A 12,550-nucleotide genomic window follows, 5' to 3' on the forward strand; every position below is an offset into this window, starting at 1 on the left:
TCCCTGTCACTGCCCCACCATACATCTCCTGGCTGTGCCAGATTGTTTCCTAGTTAGTATCGGAGCAGGAGGACACTCAGATCTCTGCCCACGGGTCTTTCCACTACATCCACTGTCCTCTCAAATGGTAGCCAAGGGCTTTCCCAGCACCGTGAGGATGTAACCAGCAAAAATCCAGACTGTAGGAAACTCTTCAGATCTGCCACAGGGAAACCGTAGGGAAGAGAAGGATCCAAGGGGAATCAAGAAATTAAAGAGACCAAAAAGACACATCCAGTTAAAAAATGGGTGAGACTAAATAAACCGTAGTGTCTGGTGATTCACACCTGGGTGACAAGACTATGAAAACTCAAGTCTGTGATTCCTCAAAAGTGAGGAGGGAGCTGCAGCTGGGGGAGTGAGGGGTTTGAGCTGGGAGGGGGCGCTCAGAAGGGACTTTGGGAATAGGCTGGGCAAGTTCTGCTTTTAGACCTGGGTAGTGGTTACAAAGCTGTTCACCTTATAATAATTTATCAAAGCCCTACATTTGTTTTGTGTACCTGTGGTTGATTTTGTTTTAAGATTTATGTTACTGTTGTGTGTGTATTTGCGTTTTATTTGACAATAAAATTATTTTTAAATATTTACCCCAGGGCTGGTCCCAGGGATACCACACAAAGACCACCCCTTCCAGTGTCCACTTTCCCATCCTGCCTTCGCCACGATCTTGATCCTCTCAGAACCTTCTTAAGATAAGTTAAGGCCCAGACACGCTTAGGCTAGGCCAAAGTGTGCGTGTGTGTATGTGTGTGTGGGTACATGCAAAAGCACGTGTGTCTGTGTGACTCTCCTTTCTTCTCAGATTATACCTTCTGGGGCAGATTGAAACTTCTTTCCCTTCAAGTCCATTTTCTTCAGTGGCCACTTTCAATCTTCACAGCCTGAGCTTGAGAAAATCTATCCCTGAAGGAGGAATCCAACCTGAGTCTTAACTCTCTAGAAGGTTCTTAGCACCCCTAATTTGCTTACTGAGCAGGACTTCCTTACATGAGTTGGAGAGAACTTTTCTCTAAATTGTTCGTATCACCTTTGCTATGTGGTCATCAGGTAAGCCCCATGTTTTTACCAGGGGAGCGCCACCTTCCTTCCTATTTTCCTCTGTTCTTTTTCTCTCTTAATCTTCACTTCTTGCTTCACACTAATTTTTGCTCCTTTCTGTATTTGGGAAGAAAATAGGGGAAGAAATCCATAAAAAAGAAGTGGAGGGAAATGGAAAGTAGAAAGACTGCCCACTCGGCTCTATCCTGGATGCTGTCCACCTGGCCACACGTGCCCTCCACTGACCCAGTGCAGGAAAGTCCATGATCCATGCCTCATAATTCAAACAGGCACAGATGGGAGCAGAGGTTTCCAGTGTCCTTCGTGAAGCATTTACAGAGTCTCTTCTCTCCAACAAGATGAGAAGCACCTTGTTGCAAAGGAACACGAGAATCCCCAAAGAAGCCTGGGCAGGAAAGAGAAAGTGGAAAAACCCACAGTCAAAAAGAAAAGAAAAACAGAAGTATAGCCTCAGGAAAACACAAGTGTCCACTATTCCCTAACATGGCTGCCAGCTCCTACCTACGCACTTAGGGATTTGCTTTTTATTTGGTGCCCAGAAGGCCAGATCACAGTTTTTTCTGTTCAGAACTGGTTTTTACTGACTAACCAACTCTGAGCTCCTTACTTTTTCCTTGGGCCTTCTATTTCTCCTGCTTTCTGGTGGGTATTTTTTTCCTTTTGATTCTCTCTTCCACTGTCCTTGCCTCCTTTGCCTGGGAAGGCCCCAGTGAATGCCACCAGACTTGGGTGTGTGCCAACAGATGGAGCAAATGAGGAACTGAGAGCAAAGCCCGTGAACCTCCCCTTGGCGGTCCCCTTCGCAGCACTCAGTCGTGTTGGCAATCCTAGAAGTCCCAGTCAGAGAACAAGGCTTAAAAACCCTTTCCACGGTAGTTAAGTTCAGGGGAGACTGAGGTTACAGAAGGTAAAGGCCAGACTTGAGGGACTGCAGATCAGCAAAATCCCCAGATCCATCATGGAAGCAGAGTCATTGCTTCGTAACCCGTGTCTGCTCTGACCACAGCACTCTGCAACCTGCTGTGGACAACACCAAGAAGTCAAACAGTCACACCCTTCCTTTAACTATCAGGTGATGGAAATAGGACGAGCACAACGGAAGATGATCACTTCCTGGTTTACACGGTTAATTTAACGTCGGAGGGAACACACAGTACCGTGAGCCAGACGAGTTCAAAAGAAGGTAGACTGGGGGAGTGTCCTCTGGCTGCCGTAACAAATTACCACCAACCGGGTGATTTAAAACAACAAAAATTCATTGTCTCAAGGCTCTGGAAGCCGGAAGTCTGAAATCAAGGTGTTGGCAGGGCCACGCTCCTGCCCAAGGCTCAAAGCAGGAGGATCCTCGCTTGCTTCTTCCCGATTCTGGGGGCTCTAGACATTCCTTGGTTTGTGGCAGCCTCTCTCCACTCTCTGCCTCTGTCCTCACATGGCTGTCTCCTCTGTGTCTGTGTCTTCTCTGTGTCTTCTGTGTTTTATGAGGACATTTGTCCTTGGATTTAGGGCCCATCTGGGTAATCCAGAATGATCTCATCTCAAGATCCTTAACTTAATTATATCTTCAAAGACTGTTTTGCCAAATAAGGTCCCATTCACAGATTCAGGTCCAAAGGCATATGTTTTTGGGCACCACCATTCAACCCACTATAAGTGATATTCCTGATATCCGGGAAATTCACTTTAATTCTTCACTCCTTCACTCAGTCACACTTGTTGTGTGCCTCCTATGTGCCAGGCACCATTCTGGGTGCTGGGGACACTGCAGTACGGCTTCCTGCTCTTGGTGGAGTTTCTGTCCTAGCGGGAAGGAGACAACAATACAATATTAGACACATAAATAAGTATTAGGGAATGATAAGGGCCATAGGGAACATGCTACAGGGACCTGTGATGGAGTGACTGAGTGGCTACTTTAGACTTAGAAGGAAAAGGCCTTTCTGTGGAGGCGACATGAAACTGAGATCTGAGTGCAGGAAGGCGCCAGCATGCAGGACCTGGCAGAAGAAACAGCAAGAGCAAAGGCCCTGAGGTAGAAGCAAGCTTAGCATGTTCAAGGAGCAGAAAGATGGTCGGCGTGGCTGCAACATGGTGGGCAAGCAAGACGGTGGCAAATATGGGGCTGAAGATGAAGATGGGATGGATCACTTGGGCCCTGGAGGCCAGGTTGCAAGCTTGGCTTTTATTCCAAGAGCCAGGGGGATCCATTAGGTTTCAAGCAGGGGAACACCATGAGCTAAGTTATGGTCTGGCTGTTGAGGGGGAGATGGGCTGCAGAAGGGCGGTCGATCCAGGAGACGAGTTATGAGTTAGGAGGTTACCGCGGTGGTAATCCAAGCGGGTAGCTTGCACGAGGGCGTGGTGGTGGAGATGGAGGGGACGCATTCCAGAAGTCTTCTGGAGGTAAAGGTGACAAGACTTGGTAGTTTGGTAGACTGGTCGTGTGGGGTGAGCAAAGGAGAGACTCAAGAATGGATCTTAGATTTATTTTAGTGATCATTTCCCAATGTACGCCTGAAACCGATACAATGTTATATGTCAATTATATCCCAATATAAAAAAAAGCCAACATACTAAATGAAAAAAAAATAGATCTTAGGTTTTAGAAGCAAGCAACTGAGCTTCCGTTTTTTTATAATTATGGTGCAATACACATAACATAAAAGATACCATTTAAACCACTTTATGTACAATCTAGTGGCATTACGTACCTCCACAGTGTTGTGCGACCATCACCACTGTCCACTTCCAGAAGTTTTTTGGCTTGATGTTTTGTGCGCCGAACGGTCTGAATATTCATCAGATGCTGAGGAGAGCAGAGAGCCGGGGAAGATCCTTGGCAGTCGGCACTACTGCTATCAAGAGCTTCTCATGTCCTCCGATTGTTTCCAGTGGGCTCCTGGGCACCAGGAATGTGACATCATGTTTTACTTTTCATTTGATTTTGCCTCAGCAGAGGGCAGGAAAAATCCTGGGCACAGGGCTGACTAATAACTTCTCCTTGATGTGAGTTAGGACTGAGGCCCTGATACCTGATGCTCTCTCTGTCCTTCCTGCCTCCTCAGGGCACATGCACAGGAGGGATCTGAGTGGAGCAAGGATTAAAATCCTTTTGACATTAACCTGAAACTTTGCTCCCTCTCATCCACGGGGGAAGTCAGTTACAGAAAGGTCAGCTGAAGGTCAGACAGAGAGCGCTGATGCCGCCAGCTGAAAGCCTGGAGGAGGTAGGATGGGGACCGCAGGGCCCTGCAGAGAGGGAGCGGGGAGTGGCCTGGTTTGCAAAGAGACCTTGACCTTTAACACCTGGCTTTAGAGAAATCTCTAAGGACTAAAAAAAAAACAAAAAAACCCCAAAAAACCCCAGGCCACCTCTGGAGAACTCACAGCTTCAGAATATAGAATAAAAATGCTGCCCCCTCCGTCTCCCGCTTCCACCCTCAAGATTGGGCTCCGATGCGTTCTGTGAGCGTGAATCAGTAACCATTTCTTCTACAGTTTAACTCAGGGTGAAGACAGTGTGGGCCTCTACTTTCTAAGTGGTTGCATTTTTATGACCCTCTGGGAAGAAGCGTAATGGGGTACCTTCTACACACTCCTGCAGAGGAGCAAGCACATGGATAAGCTGGCAAGCTAATTAAGAGACTGGCACAGGAGAAAGTTAAGTAATTCCCTTAACATCTTACTGCCCTCAGGAGCTTAGACAGGTTTAATGCCTGTATTTGTTTTCTGTTGCTGCTGTAATGAATTACCACCCACTTGTGTCCTAAAACAACATAAATGGATTATTGTACAGGTCTGTAGGTCAGATGAATCATTGGGCTAAAGCTGGGCGTTGCCAGGGCTGTGTTCCTTCCGGAGGCCCTAGGATAGGATCCATTTCTGTGCCTTTTCCGGCTTCTGGAGGCACCCACATTCCTTGGCTCATGGCCCCTCCTCCATCTTCAGTGCCAGCAATGGTAGGTCAAGTCTTAGCACTCCAACCTCCTCTTCTGCCTCCCTCTTCCAAATTTAAGGACTCCCTGCCTGCCACGATTATACTGGGCCCACTGGACAATCCAGAACAATCTTCCTATTTTAAGTTCTGCTGATTTGCAACCTTGGTTCTGCCGGCTACCTTAATTCTCCTTTGCCATGTAAGGTAACACATTCACAGGTTCCAGGGTTAGGACATGGACATCTTTGGGTGTTGTGGGGGACTATTCTCCCACAATTCCTATCAAAAAAGCAGAAATAGGGGCCGGCCCCGTGGCCGAGTGGTTAAGTTCACGTGCTCCGCTTTGCCAGCCCAGGGTTTCACAGGTTCGGATCCTGGGCCCAGACATGGCGCCACTCATCAGGCCATGTTGAGGTGGCGTCCCACATGCCACAACTAGAAGGACCCACAACTAAGATATACAACTATGTACTTGAGGGTCTTGGGGGGAAAAAGCAGAAAAGGAAAAAAAAAAGCAGAAATAAGAAGAATATTTTTCATTTCACCAAACTGGGAACTTCTGAGAGGTTTCTTTTTTTGTGAGGAAGATTGGCCCCTGAGCTAACATTTGTTGCCAGTCTTCCTCTTTTTGCTTGAGGAAGACTGTTGCTGAGCTGACATCTGTGCCAGTCTTCCTCTATTTTATGTGGGGTGCCACCACAGCATGGCTTGACAAGTGGTGCTAGGTCCACGCCTAGGATCCAAACCTGTGAACCTTGGGCCACTGAAGGGGAGCATGTGAACTTAACCACTATGCCACCCGGCCGGCCCCTTCTGAGAGTTTTGCCACAGTCCCAACCCTGAGCATGTCTACACAATCATTTACTGACACTCAGGTTTTGCCTGTTGTCCTGTACTTCTTCTAAGCAGAAGAAAAACATAGTAAAATAAGAACTCCTGTCACATGTTATTCTAGAATACACTGCTGGAAGTGGTACTAAAAAATCCTCCCAAAACAAAAAACCAAACGTGGTGAATGCTTCCTGGGTTATAGGTTGTTTTCTGCTTTTTTTTTTTTATTTTTTGAGGAAGATTAGCCCTGAGCTAACTGCTGCCAATCCTCCTCTTTTTGCTGAGGAAGACTGGCCCTGAGCTAACATCCGTGCCCATCTTCCTCTACTTATATGTGGGACACCAGCTTGGTGTGCCAAGTGGTACCACGTCCGTACCTGGGATCCGAACCCGGAGAACCCCGGGCTGCCGATGTGGAACATGAGCACTTAACCGCTGCACCACCGGCCAGCCCCTATTTTCTGTTTTTTTCTTCCTGTTCATCCTCTCTCTACCAAAATGGGAAGGTATTATCATCTCTATTCTACAGATGAGGAAACGCTTTCAGCAATTCAAGTAGAAGCAGAATTTATATCATGTTCATAACATAACAGTTCATAACCAATTACAGAAAGTCTGATTTAGTCTGTGTTTCAAATCAATCCTTAAAGCTAAAACCTCACAGCTTATCCTCCCCCTGCACATGAGAATGGACCTGAGGGTTGTCATTCATTTATTCAGCAAATATTTCTCCAACACCCTCCGTGTGCATATTCCTAGTAAAGGCTTATGCAGAAAAGTAGACAATAGTTCTTGCTTTGAAAAGCTAACAAAGATGGCAGATAGACCTCGTGTGTTGTGTATTTATCTGCTCTCCCACAATAATTCAAAAAGGTAAAACGGCAATGACAACGGCAGGGGGAAGGGAGGGAATCAGAGGATGGGTGAGTCAACTAGTACCTTTGTGGGGAATGGTGACTAAAGGGAGTGACCAGAGCAACAGGGCACAGACGCAGCAGCCTGTAGCACGTCCAGAGAGGATGCTCTGCCAAACCCTGGAGAGGCACAAGACTCAGGAAAGCCTGAGGGCAGGATTGAGCCATGCAGAGGAGAAGAGAGGGGCTATTTAAACGTCTGGACATCGAACTGCTTGAAGCCCAGAACCTAGATCGTCAGGTTCCTCCCCACTCCCACCTGCGCCGGGAAAAATGTGGAGCCTCTTTCTTTAAGGAAATGGGAAGATCCATAAAAGAGGTCATCAAAACCGCTGGCTCCCCACCCCTTCACCCTAAAGTGAAGCCCGCTGGTCAATGGTCAACAGTCCCTGCCCAGGGACAGTCATAAACCCTTTATTAGCGCCTGACTTAAAAAAAAAAAATCAACTTTATTGAAGTATGACTTGCATACAATAAAATGCACCCATCTTTATGTGGACATTTAAGGGAGTTTTTTTAAAAAAAATTTTTCCTTCTTCTCCCCAAAGCCCCCCAGTACATAGTTGTATATTTTTAGTTGTGGGTCCTTCTAGTTGTGGCATGTGGGACGCTGCCTCAGCATGGCCAGATGAGCAGTGCTAGGTCCACGCTCAGGATCTTGAACGGGCGAAACCCTGGGCCGCTGAAGCAGAGCACGCAAACTCAACCACTCGGCCATGGGACCGGCCCTAAGTGAGTTTTGACAAACATTTACACTCATGTATCCACCACCACAGTCAAGATATAGAACACTTCCACCACCCCAGGAAGTCTCCTCATGAACTTTGCAATCCATCTCACCCCAGTCCCTACCCCAGGCCAGGAAATCACGAATCTACTTTTTCTCACTGTAAAATAGCTTTTCCTTTTCTAGAATTTTATATAAATGGAATCATAGGTCTTCTTTTGCGTCTGATTTCTTTTGCTCAGTATAATATGTTGAGACTCATCCATGTTGTTACATGTATCAGTACTTCGTTCCTTTTTTATTTCTGTACAGTATTCCACTCTATGGATGTGCCACAATTCCTTTATCCATTCTCCCGGGGATGGACATTTGGCTTCTTTCTAGTTTGGAGCCATTATGAATAAAGCTGCTAAGAACATCTGTGGTGCTAAGAGTGCTAAGAGTCTTTGTGTGCACACGTATTTTTATTTCTGTTGGGTAAACACCTAAGAGTGGAATTGCAGAATTGCTGAGTCATGCAGTAAGTATATGTTGAACTTTATAAGACACCATCAAACTGTTTTTTAAAGTGGTTGTGTCATTTTGCATTACCAGTAGTGTGTGAATGTTCCAGTTATTCCATATCCTTGTCAACACTTGGTATTATCCACTCTTTTACTTGTGGCCGTTTTAGTGGGTATCAAGTTGTATTTCATTGCAGTTTTAACTTGCATTTCTTTGACTATACAGTGACTCCCCGCTCCCCCCCACACACATAAGTATCCTTTAGAAAAGAGGGAGTTGCCTTATATTTGTGTCTTTATAAAGTACCTCCTGTAAAGGGAGTGCTTTCTCAATTGTTTTATGTAACAACTCTTTGGGGCAGACACATTGGTGAGTAACAAAAAAAAACGAGAGAGTGGCTAAAAGTCTGTTTAAGATGTAATTAGATTCCCAGATCCTCTCCTCTATTCTAAGCAGATGGGCAACTGCCCCTTTTTCGACCTCAGCTGAAGCCTGGAAATTTATTCTCTGTAGAGAGCAAAAACGGAGGTCTGGAACCAGGCCACACCAGGAATGGTTAGGGTAAGGGTCTTGTTCTCTAAAACAGATGGACTAAGTAAAGGATTTCAACCTGGCAGCGGACGTCCCCGGCCTTCTGCCCCTCTCAGCTCCAAGATCGCTGGAGCTGGGCTTACGCCCTCCTTCCAGGGGAGGCTCAGATCACCTGCCACTCTGCCCTGGCTGGGCCAGCTCCAACCGCCAGCCCTGAGCTTCCAATCAGCTCTTTGATGTTTTACCGTTACATAGGAACTGAGAGCCGGGTATTGGCGGACATCTGAGGATGACCTCTTAGCTGAAAGAGACGGGCAAGACAAACAAGAAACAGAAAAAAAGCAACTTAGAGGAAACAGAAATGATACAGGAACTTCTGAAAGGAGAGATTTGAGAAGATATTGCATCCATGGAATAAAAGGATGCTATAAAAAAGGGACAGAGACAGAATGGCTATAATCAACAAGACAGGAAACAAGAAATGTTGGAGAGGATGTGGAGAGAAGGGAACCTTCATACACTGCTGGTGGGAGTGCAAACTGGTGCAGCCACTATGGAAAGCATCACAGAGACTCCTCAAAAAATTAAGAATAGATCTACCATATGATCCAGCTATCCCACTGCTGGGTATTTATCCAAAGAACATGAAAACATGAATGCATAAAGATATTGCCACCCCTATGTTCATTGCAGCATTATTCACAATAGCCAAGACTTGGAAGCAATCTAGATGCCCATCAAGGGACAAATGGATAAAGAAGATGTGGTGTATATACACAATGGAATACTACTCAGCTGTAAGAAATGATGAAATCCGGCCATTTGTGACAACATGGATGGAACTTGAGGGTATTATGCTGAGTGAAATAAGTCGGAGGGAGAAAGTCAAATACTTTATGAACTCACTCATAAGTAGAAGATAAAATCAATGACAAACAAACGCATAGCAACAGAGATTGGATTGGTGGTTACTAGAGGGGAAGGGGGGAGGGGGGAGGGTGAAAGGGGTGATCAGGCACATGTGTGTGGTGATGGATTATAATTAGTCTTCGGGTGGTGAACATGATGTAATCCACACAGAAATAGAAATATATAAGGATGTACACCTGAAATTTATGTAATGTTATAAACCAATGTTACTGCAATAAAAATTAAAAAAACAATGTGTTATAATAAAATATAATGATAGAATTAAAAACTCTGGGAAGGGTGGAAGATAAATTGAGGGAATTTCCCAGAAAGTAGAGAAAAAGACATAGAGCTAGAAAATTTGTCAGAAATGATAAGAAAACTAGGGCACAACCCAGGTAGCCCAAAATAGGAATAACCAGGGAGAACCAAGATAATGGAGAGTAGAAATCATTGGAAAAATAACTCAAGAGAATTTTCCAGAACTAGTGACATGAGTTAGTGGGATAAAAGGGCCCACTGAGTGTCCAGCTCGATGGATAAAAGGAGACTCAGACCATAGACATCATCATGATGGCTCAGAGCAGTAGGGACAAAGAGAAGATCCCTTCTAAAAGCTTCTAGTGAAAAGATAAAAAACCAGACTGGCCCAATGGCATAGTGGTTAGGTTCACGAGCTCTGCTTTGGCAGCCTGGGGTTCACCAGTTCGGATCCTGGGTACAGATCTACACACTGATAATCAAGTCATGCTGTGGCAGCATACCACATAGAAGAAATAGAAGGACCTGCAACTAGGACATACAACTAGGTACTGGGGCTTTGGGGAGGAAAAAAAAAAGAGGAAGATTGGCAACAGATGTTAGCTCAGGGCCAATCTTCCTCACCAAAAAAACCCCCCAAAAACCACACCAGACTGGCATCAGGCCTCTCGGTGGTAAACCGGAACAGAAAGACAATGGAGCAATGCCTTAAAAACATCTTTGATTCAATTCCTAGCCCCATCATCAGTCAAGGATGAGGGCTGAATGAGAGCCATTAACAGACATGCAAAGGTTTCAGAAAATTTTAGCTACCATACACCCATTTCCAGAAGGCTTCTAGAAGATGTGTTCCACAAAGGTGAAGGAGTAAACAAGAAAGATAGGTAATACTTGTAGCCACATGCCAGGAAGTGGCGATACATGAGTACAGTGTAAGACACAGAAGTAAAGCCCAAAAGAATTGGTTAAAATGTTTCAAGTTTTGATCTCGGGAGCAGGATATAAGAAAGATTTTTTCATAAGAAGCTTTGCAGGACAATTTGACTCTGAAATTATGTGCCTGTATGTCTTTGGTTAAAAAGGAAACAAAACCAGACAAAATTATATCCATTGACTTGAGAAAGTAATTGCAATATAATGTTAAGTTAAATGATAAGATATAAGATGTATATTCAGTATAGTCTCATTCTATACATTAAAGTATGTGTGTGCGGGGTGGGGTGAAGTTAGAAAAAAGATTAGAAAGAACTTTCTAAGTGGCAGGACTAGGTATAATTTAAGTTTTCTTCTTCTTATATTTGTCTGGATTTTCTAATTTCTACTTGACGATTAGCATTTATTAATTTGTAATTAGAACAGAAAGCTTAAATAATGAAGGTGTGTCTGTGGTTGCCAGCTTTGCAAACCCCTCCCTAAGATGACAATGAGGAAGCGGCTTATCCAAGTTCACTCAGACAAGGTTTTGCAAGTCAAAAACCAATGCTCCTTTATAGCATTCTGTTTCTCCACTTAGGATTTCTTCCCACTGAAAGCTTAACCATTATAAGAAGGCTCAGGTCTGGGGTCGAATGTCACCCCGTTCATAGAGCTTTTCCTCCCTTTCGCTGCTCAGTTGAACCTGGTCTCTTGCCTACGTTACTTGCACCGGCTGCCATGTGGATTTGGATGGACGTGCTGTCAAGTCTTCACTCTGCTGGAAGCTCCGTGGGAGCAAGGACCATACCTTATGAACCTTCGTATCTCCTCATGGCGCGCCCAGATGGATCACTCGTTACAGGTGCTCGACAAGTATGTGAGCTATGTTTTAAAGCTCGGAGAGAGCTTGGCTATGAACACAAGCAAGTTAACTCACTTACATAATTTTGTTATCTGCTTTCAAGCGCTGTACCCTTGAGCGAAGCAGCCAACTTGCGGCTGTGGAGTAAGAGGTTTTATATGCCCAGTGGGAAGACAGCCCCACACATGATGGTGACCCAACACCACCTAAAGGCATTCTTGTGTTGCAAAGGAGGAATGCTCGGGTGCTGAGCTCTTTGTCTCCATTAGACAAGAAAGCCACTCAAAGGCATCCTGTCAATTCCCAAATGCAGCGCAAAAGACTTGTTCAAGCCTTAAGATCAGAACTAAGGACAAAGCAGCTGGGGTTTCCTGCACATGATTCAAATGCTTATTTCAAATTTATGTAATTTATTTAAAGCAGAGAGATTCAACGGCAGGCTCTGAAGGCAGCCCACCTGGGTGGGAGTCTTGGCACACCACTCACCCTGCCCTTGGCTTCTGCCTGACTTTAGCAAATTACATGTTAATTTCCATGTACTTCCGGGTTTTTATCTGTGCACTGGAATAGTATCTACCTCACAGGGTACTGAGGATTACGTGAGATAACACGGACCTTGTACTTAGAGTAATAACTGTGCATTATTATCCACTCGACAGAAGACACTCCAGCTATTAAAAATTATATATCATAAAGTCCTGGCGTGGGGAGATGTTCCCTATATATAAATTCTTTTAAAAGTTAAAAGCAATATGTTAAATATGATCCCATTTTTGTAAAGAAAATTTCTTTGTAAAGAAAAATGTGTGTATTTTTAAATACGTTCGACATCAGTACATAAAATTTAGAAGTATATACATCCAAATTTGAATTTAATGTACACCTAATTTTCTATAGGGTATATAGTTAGCAATACAAAAATACATGTTGAAAAATATCTAGACCTGCACTGTCCAGTTCACTAGCCACCAGCCACCAGGGGGTACTTAAATTGAACTAAAATTAAAAATAAAATGTAAAATTCAGTTCTTGCATCATACTAGCCACAGTTCAAGCGCTCAATA

The 12,550-nt window shown here is 44.6% G+C and overlaps 1 long non-coding RNA gene across 1 annotated transcript in view; it reads left to right on the top strand.

Moving 5' to 3' along the window:
* Positions 1-12,344, top strand: part of LOC138916719 (uncharacterized) — a 36,917-nt gene extending 24,573 nt beyond the window's left edge. The window contains exon 3 of the long non-coding RNA XR_011424056.1: positions 11,322-12,344. This is a non-coding gene — a long non-coding RNA (uncharacterized lncRNA). The remainder of the gene's footprint in view (positions 1-11,321) is intronic.
* Positions 12,345-12,550: the final 206 nt, after the last annotated feature.

The sequence above is a fragment of the Equus caballus genome, chromosome 12 (assembly GCF_041296265.1).
Source record: "Equus caballus isolate H_3958 breed thoroughbred chromosome 12, TB-T2T, whole genome shotgun sequence".
NCBI classification, from domain to species: Eukaryota; Metazoa; Chordata; class Mammalia; order Perissodactyla; family Equidae; genus Equus; species Equus caballus.